The sequence below is a fragment of the Crotalus tigris genome, unplaced genomic scaffold (assembly GCF_016545835.1).
Source record: "Crotalus tigris isolate CLP2741 ecotype Arizona unplaced genomic scaffold, ASM1654583v1 scf7180000020724.653033, whole genome shotgun sequence".
NCBI lineage: Eukaryota > Metazoa > Chordata > Lepidosauria > Squamata > Viperidae > Crotalus > Crotalus tigris.
The window spans coordinates 622,622-637,441 of record NW_024098152.1 but is presented as its reverse complement, the minus strand read 5'-3'; the positions used below and the strand labels follow the sequence as shown (position 1 = coordinate 637,441).

The window sequence follows — 14,820 nt, the reverse complement described above, 5'->3', positions numbered from 1 at the left end:
ATCTCCTTAAAGAAATAGCAGGGCAGGACAAACAAAACTATTCTCAAATAAAAACACTTGGATTTGCTTGAAGGGGGCGAGCGGGGTGCACTTTTAGGAGCAACCTCTTAAGGTGTAACACAGGGAAGCGCGATACGACTGGTTCTTCTACATCCGCGACTCGGGCGCTGGGAAAACACCATTCAACGGCTGCCTTGCTTGGCAGCCTTCGAGGAGACCCCCGAGACGGGTCGGAACCCCCTTCCCGACCCGAACGCCAAAAGCCTGGAGCGTGTCCCGCCGGCCCCGCCTCTAAAAAGGAGCTAAAAAGAAGCCGCGGCTTAGCTCGCGTAAACGACCCCGAAGTGTGTAATTAAAACAAGCTAACTTCGTCTCTACGTTCCCAATTTAGCCCCTATAGCTCAAAGGGAAAGAGCGCAAAGAGACCAGGTCTCACAACCTCCGGCGCCGCCGCCGCCACCGGTTCTCGGTCGCATTCTTACTGACACCGGCGGCGAAAGGCCAGGAACGGCCAGGCGGACATCTTAGGGCAGAGGACCAAACGAGTGGCCGGGGAGGAGGCGGGGGAGGGGGAAGGTGGGGATCCCCCGCTAACTAGGTAACAGAGAAAGCCGGTATCTTTCTGGAATCAGGAAATGCGGGGATGGCTCGGTTCACCTGAGGCTGTAGCAGGCTTCCTTTTTTCCTTCCCGAGGCCTCGCCGGTAGACGTGCGCTCCGTCAACGTAGTGCAGAAAAGAGCACGGGAAAAAGCAGGGAACCGTGCTGCAAACGGACAGGAAGTTGAGGACGAATTCGGTGGATGGACAGGAACTCGGCCGTACTGGGAACGTCGTCGTCGTCGTCGGTGGTCATGCTACGGGACGGAAAACTGTGCCCTCCTGTGGTCAAAAACGGGTACTGCGGTCGCCGAAAAAAATAAAGCTTTTAAATGGGATTTTAAGGCTATTTATTTCCCACCCGTCTTTATTAGTAACCTCTTCTTAATATTAATAGGGCGACGGGAGGCCCTTTTGCCATTTTCAAAGGTTTATTTCTTTCGGTGGCTGCTATACCCGGCTTGGCCACGGGAGGGCACTGTTTTCCCTCCTTAGCGATAGCGGCATTGAGGCCGTGGAAAAGGCCTACGGTGGCCTCGATGGTAAATGCTATGGGACGGGTATTGCGGCCGCCAAGGGAAATAAGCCTTTTGAATGGGGTTTTCAAGGCTTACCTCGTTGATCGGACGTGGAGTCCGCCCTGCCCAGAAGGTCCTCGGAAAAAAAGGAAGTGGAAGGATGATTAAGAAGGACGGACCGGAAGTCGGCCATATTGGGAAGGTCGCCATTCAACGACCCTGGAGGACGGCGAATTTGAGCGGAAAGGAAGTCAGACGTGATGAGGTCTACCCGAAAGGAAGTAGGGGGAAAGATTAAAAACGAAGGAACGGAAGTCGGGCATGATGGAAAGGTCCTTTTACCGCAGCACCTGGGGGACGGCCGATACCGACAGACAGGAAGCCCGAGAGGGCCTCTCGCAGATTTCTCGTCAAGAACCAGCCGGCGGACATGCGCAGAAGGCCGAGGGAAGCGGCCCGTCCCTTTCGGAGGAGCATAGAGTGGCGACCCTTTGGCTGACGCTCTGCGCTTTGGGGCTTAGCGTCTCGGTGTCCCGATCCTGGGCAAGTGGCCTACGACGGCCTCCCTGTTAATGCTATGGGACGGGAAACACTGCCCTCCTGTGGTCAAAAACGGGTAATGCTGCCGCCCAAAGAAATAAATACTTTTGAATAGCATTTGAAGCTTATTCTTCTCTATTTTTATTCTTAACGCCTTATTATTAATATTAACGTGGCGACGGGGGGCCCGGTCTGTGCGACACGGGCGCAGAACAAATCCTGGTTCCAATCTTAAACCGAGTTAAGGCCTATCGTGGCTTATTCATATTAATAAGGTTTTAATAATCAAGAATAATCATCTTAAAGAGGTTTATTTATTTTTCTGGCCGCAGTATCTGATTTGACCAGTTTTCCGTCCCTTAGTAGGGCTGGCTCAGGAATTCTGGGAGTTGAAGTCCACCAGTCATTAAAGAGCCAAGGTTGCCTACCCCTGCCTTAGCTATAGGATGGAGGCCATTAAAAAGGCCTAGGATGGACTCCAAGCCATTGGAGGAAAATTCCACTTAGTGCTAGGGTTATATCACCATGAACTCCTAGAACAAAATGGACATCGCCAACAAACTCCGAGTGCTTGGCTATAGTTAGGAGGGCACTGATTTTTCTAGGCTGCCCTATCTATGTTTCCTGGTAAAATACATAGGAAAATCTCATTGGAGGAAAATTCCAATTAGGGCCTCCTGCTTGAGCAGGCGGCTGGACTAGAAGACCTCCGAGGTCCCTTCCAGCTGTATTCTGACAGAATTTTCCTCCAATGGGATTTTCCCACGTATTTTACCAGGAAACATAGATATGGCAGCCTAGAAAAATCAGTGCCCTCCTAACCAGACCCAAGCACTGAGTTCGTTGGCGATGTCCATTTTGCTCTAGGACAGTGGTTCTCAACCTGTGGGTCGGGACCCCATTTGGGGTCGAACGACCATTTCATGGGGGTCGCCAAACAAGGCTGTCCGCCATTTTTTTTCCCCTTTTCTTTGGCCATGCCTCTGGCACCCGGTGATGTATAAGTGGTTGGGGGTCACCACAACATGGGGAACTGTATTATGGGGTCGCGGCATTAGAAAGGTTGAGAACCACTGCTCTAGGAGTTCATGGTGACCTAACCCTAAGAGGAATTTTCCTCCTATGGACTTTTCCCATGTATTTTACCAGGAAACATAGATAGGGCAGCCTAGAAAAGTCAGTGCCCTCCTAACCATACCCAAGCACTCCTAGTTTGTTGGCGATGTCCATTTTGCTCTAGGAGTTCATGATGACCTAACCCTAACCCTAAGTGGAATATTCCTCCTATGGGATTTTCCCATGTAGTTTACCAAGAAACATAGATAGGGCAGGCTAGAAAAGGAACTGTCCTACTAACCATACGAAAGCAATCCGAGTTTGTTGGCGGTGTCCATTTTGCTCTATGAGTTCATGGTGACCTAACCCTAACCCTAAGTGGAATTTTCCTCCTATGCGATCTTCCCATATAGTTTACCAGGAAACATAGATAGGGTAGGCTAGAAAAGTAACTGTCCTACTAACCATACATAAGAACACCGAGTTTGTTGGTGATGTCCATTTTGCTCTATGAGTTCATGGTGACCTAACCCTAACCCTAAGTGGAATTTTCCTCTTATGGGATTTTCATATGTAGTTTACCAGGAAACATAGATATGGTAGGCTAGAAAAGTAGCTGTCCTACTATCCATATGCAAGAACACGGAGTTTCTTAGCGATGTCCATTTTGCTCTATGAGTTCATGGTGATCTAACCCTAACGTTAAGTGGAATTTTCCTCCTATGGGATTTTCCCATGTAGTTTACCAGGAAACATACATAGCGCAGCCTAGAAAAGTAAGTGCCCTCCTAACCATACCCAAGCACTCCGGGTTTGTTGGCGCTGTCCATTTTGCTCTGTGAGTTCATGGTGACATAACCCTAACCGTAAGTGGAATTTTCCACCTATGGGATTTTCCCATATATTTTACCAGGAAACCTACATAGGGCGGCCTAGAAAATTAAGAGCCCTCGTAACCATACTCAAGCACTCCAAGTTTGTTGGCGGTGTCCATTTTGCTCTATCAATTCATTGTGACGTAACCCTAACCCTAAGTGGAATTTTCCTCTTATGGGATTTACCCATGTATTTTATCAGGAAATATACATAGGGCAGCCAAGAAAAGTAAGTGCCCTCCTAAGTATACCCAAGCACTCCGAGTTTTTTGGCAGCTTCCATTTTGCCGTATGAGTTCATGGTAACCTAACCCTAACCCTAAGTGGAATTTTCCTCCTATGGGATTTTCCCATGTATTTTACCAGGAAACATAGGGCAGGCTGGAAAATAAGTGCTCTCCTAACCACACCGAAGCACTCTGAGTTTGTTGGCGGTGTCCATTTTGCTGTACGAGTTCATGGTTAATTAACCCTAACCCTAAGTGGAATTTTCCCCCTATGGGATTTTCCCATATATTTTACCAGGATACATAGATAACGCAGCCTAGAAAAGTAAGTGGCCTCCTAACCACACCGAAGCACTCTGAGTTTGTTGGCGGTGTCCATTTTGCTCTGTGAGTTCATGGTGACCTAACCCTAACCCTAAGAGGAATTTTCCTCCTATGGACTTTTCCCATGTAGTTTACCAGGAAACATAGATAGGGCAGGCTAGAAAAGTAACTGTCCTACTAACCATACCCAAGCACTCTGAGTTTGTTGGCGCTGTCCATTTTGCTCTATGAGTTCATGGGGATCTAACCCTACCCCTAAGTGGAATTTTCCTCCTAAGGGACTTTCCCATATATTTTACCAGGAAACCTAAATAGGGCGGCCTAGAAAATTAAGTGCCCTCCTAACCAAACCCAAGCACTCCAAGTTTGTTGGCGGGGTCCATTTTGCTCTGTGAGTTCATGGTGACCTCACCCTAACCCTAAGTGGAATTTTCCTCCTATGGGATTTTCCCATGTAGTTTACCAGGAAACCTAAATAGGGCGGCCTAGAAAATTAAGTTCCCTCCTAACCATACCCAAGAACTCCGAGTTTGTTGGCGGTGTCCATTTTGCTCTGTGAGTTCATGGTTACTTAACCCTAACCCTAAGTGGAATTTTCCTCCTATTGGGATTTTCCCATGTAGTTTACCAGGAAACATAGAGAGGGCAGGGTAGAAAAGTAACTGTCCTACTATCCATATGCAAGAACACGGAGTTTGTTAGCGATGTCCATTTTGCTCTATGAGTTCATGGTGACCTACCCCTAAGTGGAATTTTCCTTCTATGGGATTTTCCCATGTAGTTTACCAAGAAACATAGATAGGGCAGGCTAGAAAAGGAACTGTCCTACTAACCATACGCAAGCAATCCGAGTTTGTTGGCAGTGTCCATTTTGCTCTTTGAGTTCATGGTGACCTAACCCTAACCCTAAGTGGAATTTTCCTCCTATGCGATCTTCCCATATAGTTTACCAGGAAACATAGATAGGGTAGGCTAGAAAATTAACTGTCCTACTAACCATACATAAGAACATCGAGTTTGTCGGTGATACCCATTTTGCTCTATGAGTTCATGGTGACCTAACCCTAACCCTAAGTGGAATTTTCCTCCTATGGGATTTTCCCTGGATATTTTACCAGGATACATAGATAGCGCAGCCTAGAAAAGTAATTGGCCTCCTAACCATACCCAAGCACTCTGTTTGTTGGCGGTGACCATTTTGCTCTATGAGTTCATGGTGACCTCACCCTAACCCTCCTATTGGATTTTCCCATGTAGTTTACCAGGAAACCTAAATAGGGCGGCCTAGAAAATGAAGTGCCCTCCTAACCATACACAAGCACTCCGAGTTTGTTGGCGGTGTCCATTTTGCTCTATGAATTCATAGTGACCTAACCCTAATCCTAAGTGGAATTTTCCTCCTATGGGATTTTCCAATGTAGTTTACCAGGAAACATAGATAGGGCAGGCTAGAAAAGTAACTGTCCTACTAACCATACCCAAGCACTCCGAGTTTGTTGGCGCTGTCCATTTTACTCTATGAGTTCATGGGGATCTAACCCTAACCCTAAGTGGAATTTTCCTCCTATGGGACTTTCCCATATATTATACCAGGAAACCTAAATAGGGCGGCCTAGAAAATTAAGTGCCCTCCTAACCAAACCCAAGCACTCCGAGTTTGTTGGCGGGGTCCATTTTGCTCTGTGAGTTCATGGTGACCTCACCCTAACCCTAAGTGGAATTTTCCTCCTATAGGATTTTCCCATGTAGTTTACCAGGAAACCTAAATAGGGCGGCCTAGAAAATTAAGTTCCCTCCTAACCATACCCAAGAACTCCGAGTTTGTTGGCGGTGTCCATTTGGCTCTGTGAGTTCATGGTGACTTAACCCTAACCCTAAGTGGAATTTTCCACCTATTGGGATTTTCCCATGTAGTTTACCAGGAAACATAGAGAGGGCAGGGTAGAAAAGTAACTGTCCTACTATCCATACGCAAGAACACGGAGTTTGTTAGCGATGTCCATTTTGCTCTATGAGTTCATGGTGACCTAACCCTAACCCTAAGTGGAATTTTCCTTCTATGGGATTTTCCCATGTAGTTTACCAAGAAACATAGATAGGGCAGGCTAGAAAAGGAACTGTCCTACTAACCATATGCAAGGAATCGGAGTTTGTTGGCGGTGTCCATTTTGCTCTTTGAGTTCATGGTGACCTAACCCTAACCCTAAGTGGAATTTTCCTCCCATGCGATCTTCCCATATAGTTTACCAGGAAACATAGATAGGGTAGGCTAGAAAATTAACTGTCCTACTAACCATACATAAGAACACCGAGTTTGTCGGTGATGTCCATTTTGCTCTATGAGTTCATGGTGACCTAACCCTAACCCTAAGTGGAATTTTCCTCTTATGGGATTTTCATATGTAGTTCACCAGGAAACATAGATATGGTAGGCTAGAAAAGTAGCTGTCCTACGATCCATACGAAAGAACACGGAGTTTGTTAGCGATGTCCATTTTGCTCTATGAGTTCATGGTGACCTAACCCTAACGTTAAGTGGAATTTTCCTCCTATGGGATTTTCCCATGTAGTTTACCAGGAAACATAGATAGGGCAGGCTAGAAAAGTAACTGTCCTACTAACCATACCCAAGCACTCCGAGTTTTTTGGCACTGTCCATTTTGCTCTATGAGTTCATGGTGAGCTAACCCTAACCCTAAGTGGAATTTTCCTACTATGGGATTTTCCCATGTATTTTACCAGGATACATAGATAGCGCAGGCTAGAAAAGTAATTGGCCTCCTAACCATACCCAAGCACTCTCAGTTTGTTGGCGGTGTCCATTTTGCTCTATGAGTTCATGGTGACCTAACCCTAACCCTAAGTGGAATTTTCCTCCTATGGGATTTTCCGATGTAGTTTACCAGGAAACATAGATAGCGCAGCCTAGAAAAGTAAGTGCCCTCCGAACCACACCCAATCACTCTGAGTGTGTTGGCGCTGTCCATTTTGCTCTATGAGTTCAGGGTGACCTAACCCTAACCTTTAGTGGAATTTTCCTCCTATGGGATTTTCCCATGTATTTTACCAGGATACATAGATAGCGAAGCCTAGAAAACAAATTGCCGTCCTAATCTTCCCGAAGCACACCGGGTTTGTTGGCGGTGTCCATTTTGCTCTACGAGTTCATGGTTAATTAACCCTAACCCTAAGTGGGATTTTCCCCCATGGGATTTTCCCATGTATTTTACCAGGATACATAGATAGCGCAGCCTAGAAAAGTAAGTGGCCTCCTAACCACACTCAAGCACTCTGAGTTTGTTGGCGGTGTCCATTTTGCTAAGTGAGTTAATGGTGACCTAACCCTAACCCTAAGTGGAATTTTCATCCTATGGGATTTCCCCATATACTTTACCAGGAAACCTAAATAGGATGGCCTATAAAATTAAGTTCCCTCCTAACCATACCCAAGCACTCCGAGTTTGTTGGCGCTGTCCATTTTGCTCTGTGAATTCATAGTGACCTAACCCTAAGTGGAATTTTCCTCCTATGGGATTTTCCCATGTAGTTTACCAAGAAACATAGATAGGGCACTTTAGAAAAGGAACTGTCCTACTAACAATACCCAAGCAATCCGAGTTTGTTGGCGCTGCCCATTTTGCTCTGTGAGTTCATGGTGACCTAACCCTCACCCTAAGTGGAATTTTCCTCCTATGGGATTTTCCTATGTAGTTTACCAGGAAACCTAAATAGGGCGGCCTAGAAAATTAAGTTCTCTCCTAACCATACAGAAGAACTCCGAGTTTGTTGGCGGTGTCCATTTTGCTCTGTGAGTTCATGGTGACTTAACGCTAAGCCTATCTGGAATTTTCCTCCTATGGGATTTTCCCATGTAGTTTACCAGGAAAGATAGATAAGTCAGCCTAGAAAACTAAGTGCCCTCTTAACCATAGCCAAGCATTCCGAGTTTGTTGGCGGCTTCAATTTTGCTCTATGAGTTCATGGTAACCTAACCCTAACCCTAAGAGGAAATTTCCTCCTATGGGATTTTCCCATGTATTTTACCAGGAAACATAGAGAGGGCAGCCTAGAAAAGTAAGTGCCCTCCTAACCATACCCAAGCACTCCGAGTTTGTTGGCAGCTTCCATATTGCTCTTTGAGTTCATGGTGACCTAACCCTAACCCTAAGTGGAATTTTCCTTTTATGGGATTTTCCTTTGTATTTTACCAGGAAACATAGATAGGGCAGCCTAGAAAATAAGTGCCCTCCTAAGCATACACAAGCACTCCGAGTTTGTTGGCGGCTTCCAGTTTGCTCTATGAGTTCATGGTAACCTAACCCTAACCCTAAGAGGAAATTTCCTCCTATGGGATTTTCCCATGTATTTTACCAGGAAACATAGAGAGGGCAGCCTAGAAAAGGTAAGTGCCCTCCTAACCATACCCAAGCACTCTGAGTTTGTTGGCAGCTTCCATTTTGCTCTATGAGTTCATGGTGACCTAACCCTAACCCTAAGTGGAATTTTCCTCCTATGGGATTTTCCCCTGTATTTTATCAGGAAACATAGAAAGGGAAGCCTAGAAAATAAGTGCCCTCCTAACTATACTCAAGCACTCTGAGTTTGTTGGCGGTGTCCATTTTGCTCTTTGAGTTCATGGTGACCTAACCCTAACCCTAAGTGGAATTTTCCTCCTATGGGATTTTCCCATGTATTTTACCAGGAAACATAGATAGGGCAGCCTAGAAAAGTAAGTGCCCTCCTAACTATACCCAAGCACTCCGAGTTTGTTGGTGGTGTCCATTTTGCTCTTTGAGTTCATGGTGACCTAACCCTAACCCTAAGTGGAATTTTCCTCGTATGGGATTTTCCCATGTATTTTGCGAGGAAAGCTAGATAAGTCAGCCTAGAAAACTAAGTGCCCTCCTAACCATAGCCAAGCACTCCGGGTTTGTTGGCGGCTTCCATTTTGCTCTATCAATTCATGGTGACCTAACCCTAACCCTAAGTGGAATTTTCCTCCTATGGGATTTTCCCATGTAGTTTACCAGGAAACATAGATAGGGCAGACTAGAAAAGTAACTGTCCTACTAACCATACCCAAGCACTCCAAGTTTTTTGTCACTGTCCATTTTGCTCTATGAGTTCATGGTGACCTAACCCTAACCCTAAGTGGAATTTTCCTCCTATGGGATTTTCCCATGTAGTTTACCAGGAAACATGGATAGGTCATCCTAGAAAAGTAAGTGCCCTCCTAACTATACCCAAGTACTCCGAGTTTGTTGGCGGTGTCCATTTTGCTCTTTGAGTTCATGGTGACCTAACCCTAACCCTAAGTGGAATTTTCCTTTTATGGGATTTTCCATTGTATTTTACCAGGAAACATAGATAGGGCAGCCTAGAAAATAAGTGCCCTCCTAAGCATAAACAAGCACTCCGAGTTTGTTGGCGGCTTCCAGTTTGCTCTATGAGTTCATGGTGACCTAACCCTAACCCTAAGTGGAATTTTCCTCCTATGGGATTTTCCCATGTACTTTACCAGGAAACATACAGAGGACAGCCTAGAAAATAAGTGCCCTCCTAACCATACACAAGCACTCCGATTTTGTTGGCGGTGTCCATTTTGCTCTATCAATTCATTGTGACCTAACCCTAACCCTAAGTGGAATTTTCCTCTTATGGGATTTACCCATGTATTTTATCAGGAAACATACATAGGGCAGCCTAGAAAATAATTGCTCTCCTAACCAAACCCAAGAATTCTGAGTTTGTTGGAGGTGTCCATTTTGCTCTAGGAGTTCATAGTGACCTAACCCTAACCCTAAGTGGAATTTTCCTCCTATGGGATTTTCCGAAGTATTTTACCAGGAAACATAGATAGGGCAGTGTAGAAAAGTAAGTTCCCTCCTAACCATAGCCAAGCACTCTGAGTGTGTTGGCGGCTTCCATTTTGCTCTATGAGTTCATGGTGACCTAACTCTAACCCTAAGTGGAATTTTCCTCCTGTGGGATTTTCCCATGTATTTTACCAGGAAACATAGATAGGGCAGCCTAGAAAAGTAAGTGCCCTCCTAACTATACCCAAGCACTCCGAGTTTGTTGGCGGTGTCCATTTTGCTCTATGAATTCATAGTGACCTAACCCTAATCCTAAGTGGAATTTTCCTCCTATGGGATTTTCCAATGTAGTTTACCAGGAAACATAGATAGGGCAGGCTAGAAAAGTAACTGTCCTACTAACCATACCCAAGCACTCCGAGTTTGTTGGCGCTGTCCATTTTACTCTATGAGTTCATGGGGATCTAACCCTAACCCTAAGTGGAATTTTCCTCCTATGGGACTTTCCCATATATTATACCAGGAAACCTAAATAGGGCGGCCTAGAAAATTAAGTGCCCTCCTAACCAAACCCAAGCACTCCGAGTTTGTTGGCGGGGTCCATTTTGCTCTGTGAGTTCATGGTGACCTCACCCTAACCCTAAGTGGAATTTTCCTCCTATAGGATTTTCCCATGTAGTTTACCAGGAAACCTAAATAGGGCGGCCTAGAAAATTAAGTTCCCTCCTAACCATACCCAAGAACTCCGAGTTTGTTGGCGGTGTCCATTTGGCTCTGTGAGTTCATGGTGACTTAACCCTAACCCTAAGTGGAATTTTCCACCTATTGGGATTTTCCCATGTAGTTTACCAGGAAACATAGAGAGGGCAGGGTAGAAAAGTAACTGTCCTACTATCCATACGCAAGAACACGGAGTTTGTTAGCGATGTCCATTTTGCTCTATGAGTTCATGGTGACCTAACCCTAACCCTAAGTGGAATTTTCCTTCTATGGGATTTTCCCATGTAGTTTACCAAGAAACATAGATAGGGCAGGCTAGAAAAGGAACTGTCCTACTAACCATATGCAAGGAATCGGAGTTTGTTGGCGGTGTCCATTTTGCTCTTTGAGTTCATGGTGACCTAACCCTAACCCTAAGTGGAATTTTCCTCCTATGCGATCTTCCCATATAGTTTACCAGGAAACATAGATAGGGTAGGCTAGAAAATTAACTGTCCTACTAACCATACATAAGAACACCGAGTTTGTCGGTGATGTCCATTTTGCTCTATGAGTTCATGGTGACCTAACCCTAACCCTAAGTGGAATTTTCCTCTTATGGGATTTTCATATGTAGTTCACCAGGAAACATAGATATGGTAGGCTAGAAAAGTAGCTGTCCTACGATCCATACGAAAGAACACGGAGTTTGTTAGCGATGTCCATTTTGCTCTATGAGTTCATGGTGACCTAACCCTAACGTTAAGTGGAATTTTCCTCCTATGGGATTTTCCCATGTAGTTTACCAGGAAACATAGATAGGGCAGGCTAGAAAAGTAACTGTCCTACTAACCATACCCAAGCACTCCGAGTTTTTTGGCACTGTCCATTTTGCTCTATGAGTTCATGGTGAGCTAACCCTAACCCTAAGTGGAATTTTCCTACTATGGGATTTTCCCATGTATTTTACCAGGATACATAGATAGCGCAGGCTAGAAAAGTAATTGGCCTCCTAACCATACCCAAGCACTCTCAGTTTGTTGGCGGTGTCCATTTTGCTCTATGAGTTCATGGTGACCTAACCCTAACCCTAAGTGGAATTTTCCTCCTATGGGATTTTCCGATGTAGTTTACCAGGAAACATAGATAGCGCAGCCTAGAAAAGTAAGTGCCCTCCGAACCACACCCAATCACTCTGAGTGTGTTGGCGCTGTCCATTTTGCTCTATGAGTTCAGGGTGACCTAACCCTAACCTTTAGTGGAATTTTCCTCCTATGGGATTTTCCCATGTATTTTACCAGGATACATAGATAGCGAAGCCTAGAAAACAAATTGCCGTCCTAATCTTCCCGAAGCACACCGGGTTTGTTGGCGGTGTCCATTTTGCTCTACGAGTTCATGGTTAATTAACCCTAACCCTAAGTGGGATTTTCCCCCATGGGATTTTCCCATGTATTTTACCAGGATACATAGATAGCGCAGCCTAGAAAAGTAAGTGGCCTCCTAACCACACTCAAGCACTCTGAGTTTGTTGGCGGTGTCCATTTTGCTAAGTGAGTTAATGGTGACCTAACCCTAACCCTAAGTGGAATTTTCATCCTATGGGATTTCCCCATATACTTTACCAGGAAACCTAAATAGGATGGCCTATAAAATTAAGTTCCCTCCTAACCATACCCAAGCACTCCGAGTTTGTTGGCGCTGTCCATTTTGCTCTGTGAATTCATAGTGACCTAACCCTAAGTGGAATTTTCCTCCTATGGGATTTTCCCATGTAGTTTACCAAGAAACATAGATAGGGCACTTTAGAAAAGGAACTGTCCTACTAACAATACCCAAGCAATCCGAGTTTGTTGGCGCTGCCCATTTTGCTCTGTGAGTTCATGGTGACCTAACCCTCACCCTAAGTGGAATTTTCCTCCTATGGGATTTTCCTATGTAGTTTACCAGGAAACCTAAATAGGGCGGCCTAGAAAATTAAGTTCTCTCCTAACCATACACAAGAACTCCGAGTTTGTTGGCGGTGTCCATTTTGCTCTGTGAGTTCATGGTGACTTAACGCTAAGCCTATCTGGAATTTTCCTCCTATGGGATTTTCCCATGTAGTTTACCAGGAAAGATAGATAAGTCAGCCTAGAAAACTAAGTGCCCTCTTAACCATAGCCAAGCATTCCGAGTTTGTTGGCGGCTTCAATTTTGCTCTATGAGTTCATGGTAACCTAACCCTAACCCTAAGAGGAAATTTCCTCCTATGGGATTTTCCCATGTATTTTACCAGGAAACATAGAGAGGGCAGCCTAGAAAAGTAAGTGCCCTCCTAACCATACCCAAGCACTCCGAGTTTGTTGGCAGCTTCCATATTGCTCTTTGAGTTCATGGTGACCTAACCCTAACCCTAAGTGGAATTTTCCTTTTATGGGATTTTCCTTTGTATTTTACCAGGAAACATAGATAGGGCAGCCTAGAAAATAAGTGCCCTCCTAAGCATACACAAGCACTCCGAGTTTGTTGGCGGCTTCCAGTTTGCTCTATGAGTTCATGGTAACCTAACCCTAACCCTAAGAGGAAATTTCCTCCTATGGGATTTTCCCATGTATTTTACCAGGAAACATAGAGAGGGCAGCCTAGAAAAGGTAAGTGCCCTCCTAACCATACCCAAGCACTCTGAGTTTGTTGGCAGCTTCCATTTTGCTCTATGAGTTCATGGTGACCTAACCCTAACCCTAAGTGGAATTTTCCTCCTATGGGATTTTCCCCTGTATTTTATCAGGAAACATAGAAAGGGAAGCCTAGAAAATAAGTGCCCTCCTAACTATACTCAAGCACTCTGAGTTTGTTGGCGGTGTCCATTTTGCTCTTTGAGTTCATGGTGACCTAACCCTAACCCTAAGTGGAATTTTCCTCCTATGGGATTTTCCCATGTATTTTACCAGGAAACATAGATAGGGCAGCCTAGAAAAGTAAGTGCCCTAAACATACCCAAGCACTCCGAGTTTGTTGGGTGTCCATTTTGCTCTTTGAGTTCATGGTGACCTAACCCTAACCCTAAGTGGAATTTTCCTCGTATGGGATTTTCCCATGTATTTTGCGAGGAAAGCTAGATAAGTCAGCCTAGAAAACTAAGTGCCCTCCTAACCATAGCCAAGCACTCCGGGTTTGTTGGCGGCTTCCATTTTGCTCTATCAATTCATGGTGACCTAACCCTAACCCTAAGTGGAATTTTCCTCCTATGGGATTTTCCCATGTAGTTTACCAGGAAACATAGATAGGGCAGACTAGAAAAGTAACTGTCCTACTAACCATACCCAAGCACTCCGAGTTTTTTGTCACTGTCCATTTTGCTCTATGAGTTCATGGTGACCTAACCCTAACCCTAAGTGGAATTTTCCTCCTATGGGATTTTCCCATGTAGTTTACCAGGAAACATGGATAGGTCATCCTAGAAAAGTAAGTGCCCTCCTAACTATACCCAAGTACTCCGAGTTTGTTGGCGGTGTCCATTTTGCTCTTTGAGTTCATGGTGACCTAACCCTAACCCTAAGTGGAATTTTCCTTTTATGGGATTTTCCATTGTATTTTACCAGGAAACATAGATAGGGCAGCCTAGAAAATAAGTGCCCTCCTAAGCATAAACAAGCACTCCGAGTTTGTTGGCGGCTTCCAGTTTGCTCTATGAGTTCATGGTGACCTAACCCTAACCCTAAGTGGAATTTTCCTCCTATGGGATTTTCCCATGTACTTTACCAGGAAACATACAGAGGACAGCCTAGAAAATAAGTGCCCTCCTAACCATACACAAGCACTCCGATTTTGTTGGCGGTGTCCATTTTGCTCTATCAATTCATTGTGACCTAACCCTAACCCTAAGTGGAATTTTCCTCTTATGGGATTTACCCATGTATTTTATCAGGAAACATACATAGGGCAGCCTAGAAAATAATTGCTCTCCTAACCAAACCCAAGAATTCTGAGTTTGTTGGAGGTGTCCATTTTGCTCTAGGAGTTCATAGTGACCTAACCCTAACCCTAAGTGGAATTTTCCTCCTATGGGATTTTCCGAAGTATTTTACCAGGAAACATAGATAGGGCAGTGTAGAAAAGTAAGTTCCCTCCTAACCATAGCCAAGCACTCTGAGTGTGTTGGCGGCTTCCATTTTGCTCTATGAG

General features: G+C 44.9%; 1 long non-coding RNA gene across 1 annotated transcript; it reads right to left on the bottom strand.

Annotated features, from left to right (window-relative positions):
- Window positions 1-279: 279 nt before the first annotated feature.
- On the bottom strand, window positions 280-1,246 carry LOC120319434. Its single transcript, XR_005559760.1, has 3 exons — window positions 1,213-1,246; window positions 658-899; window positions 280-302 (listed from the first exon to the last, which is right to left on the bottom strand). It is a non-coding gene; the product is annotated as an uncharacterized LOC120319434 (long non-coding RNA).
- Window positions 1,247-14,820: the final 13,574 nt, after the last annotated feature.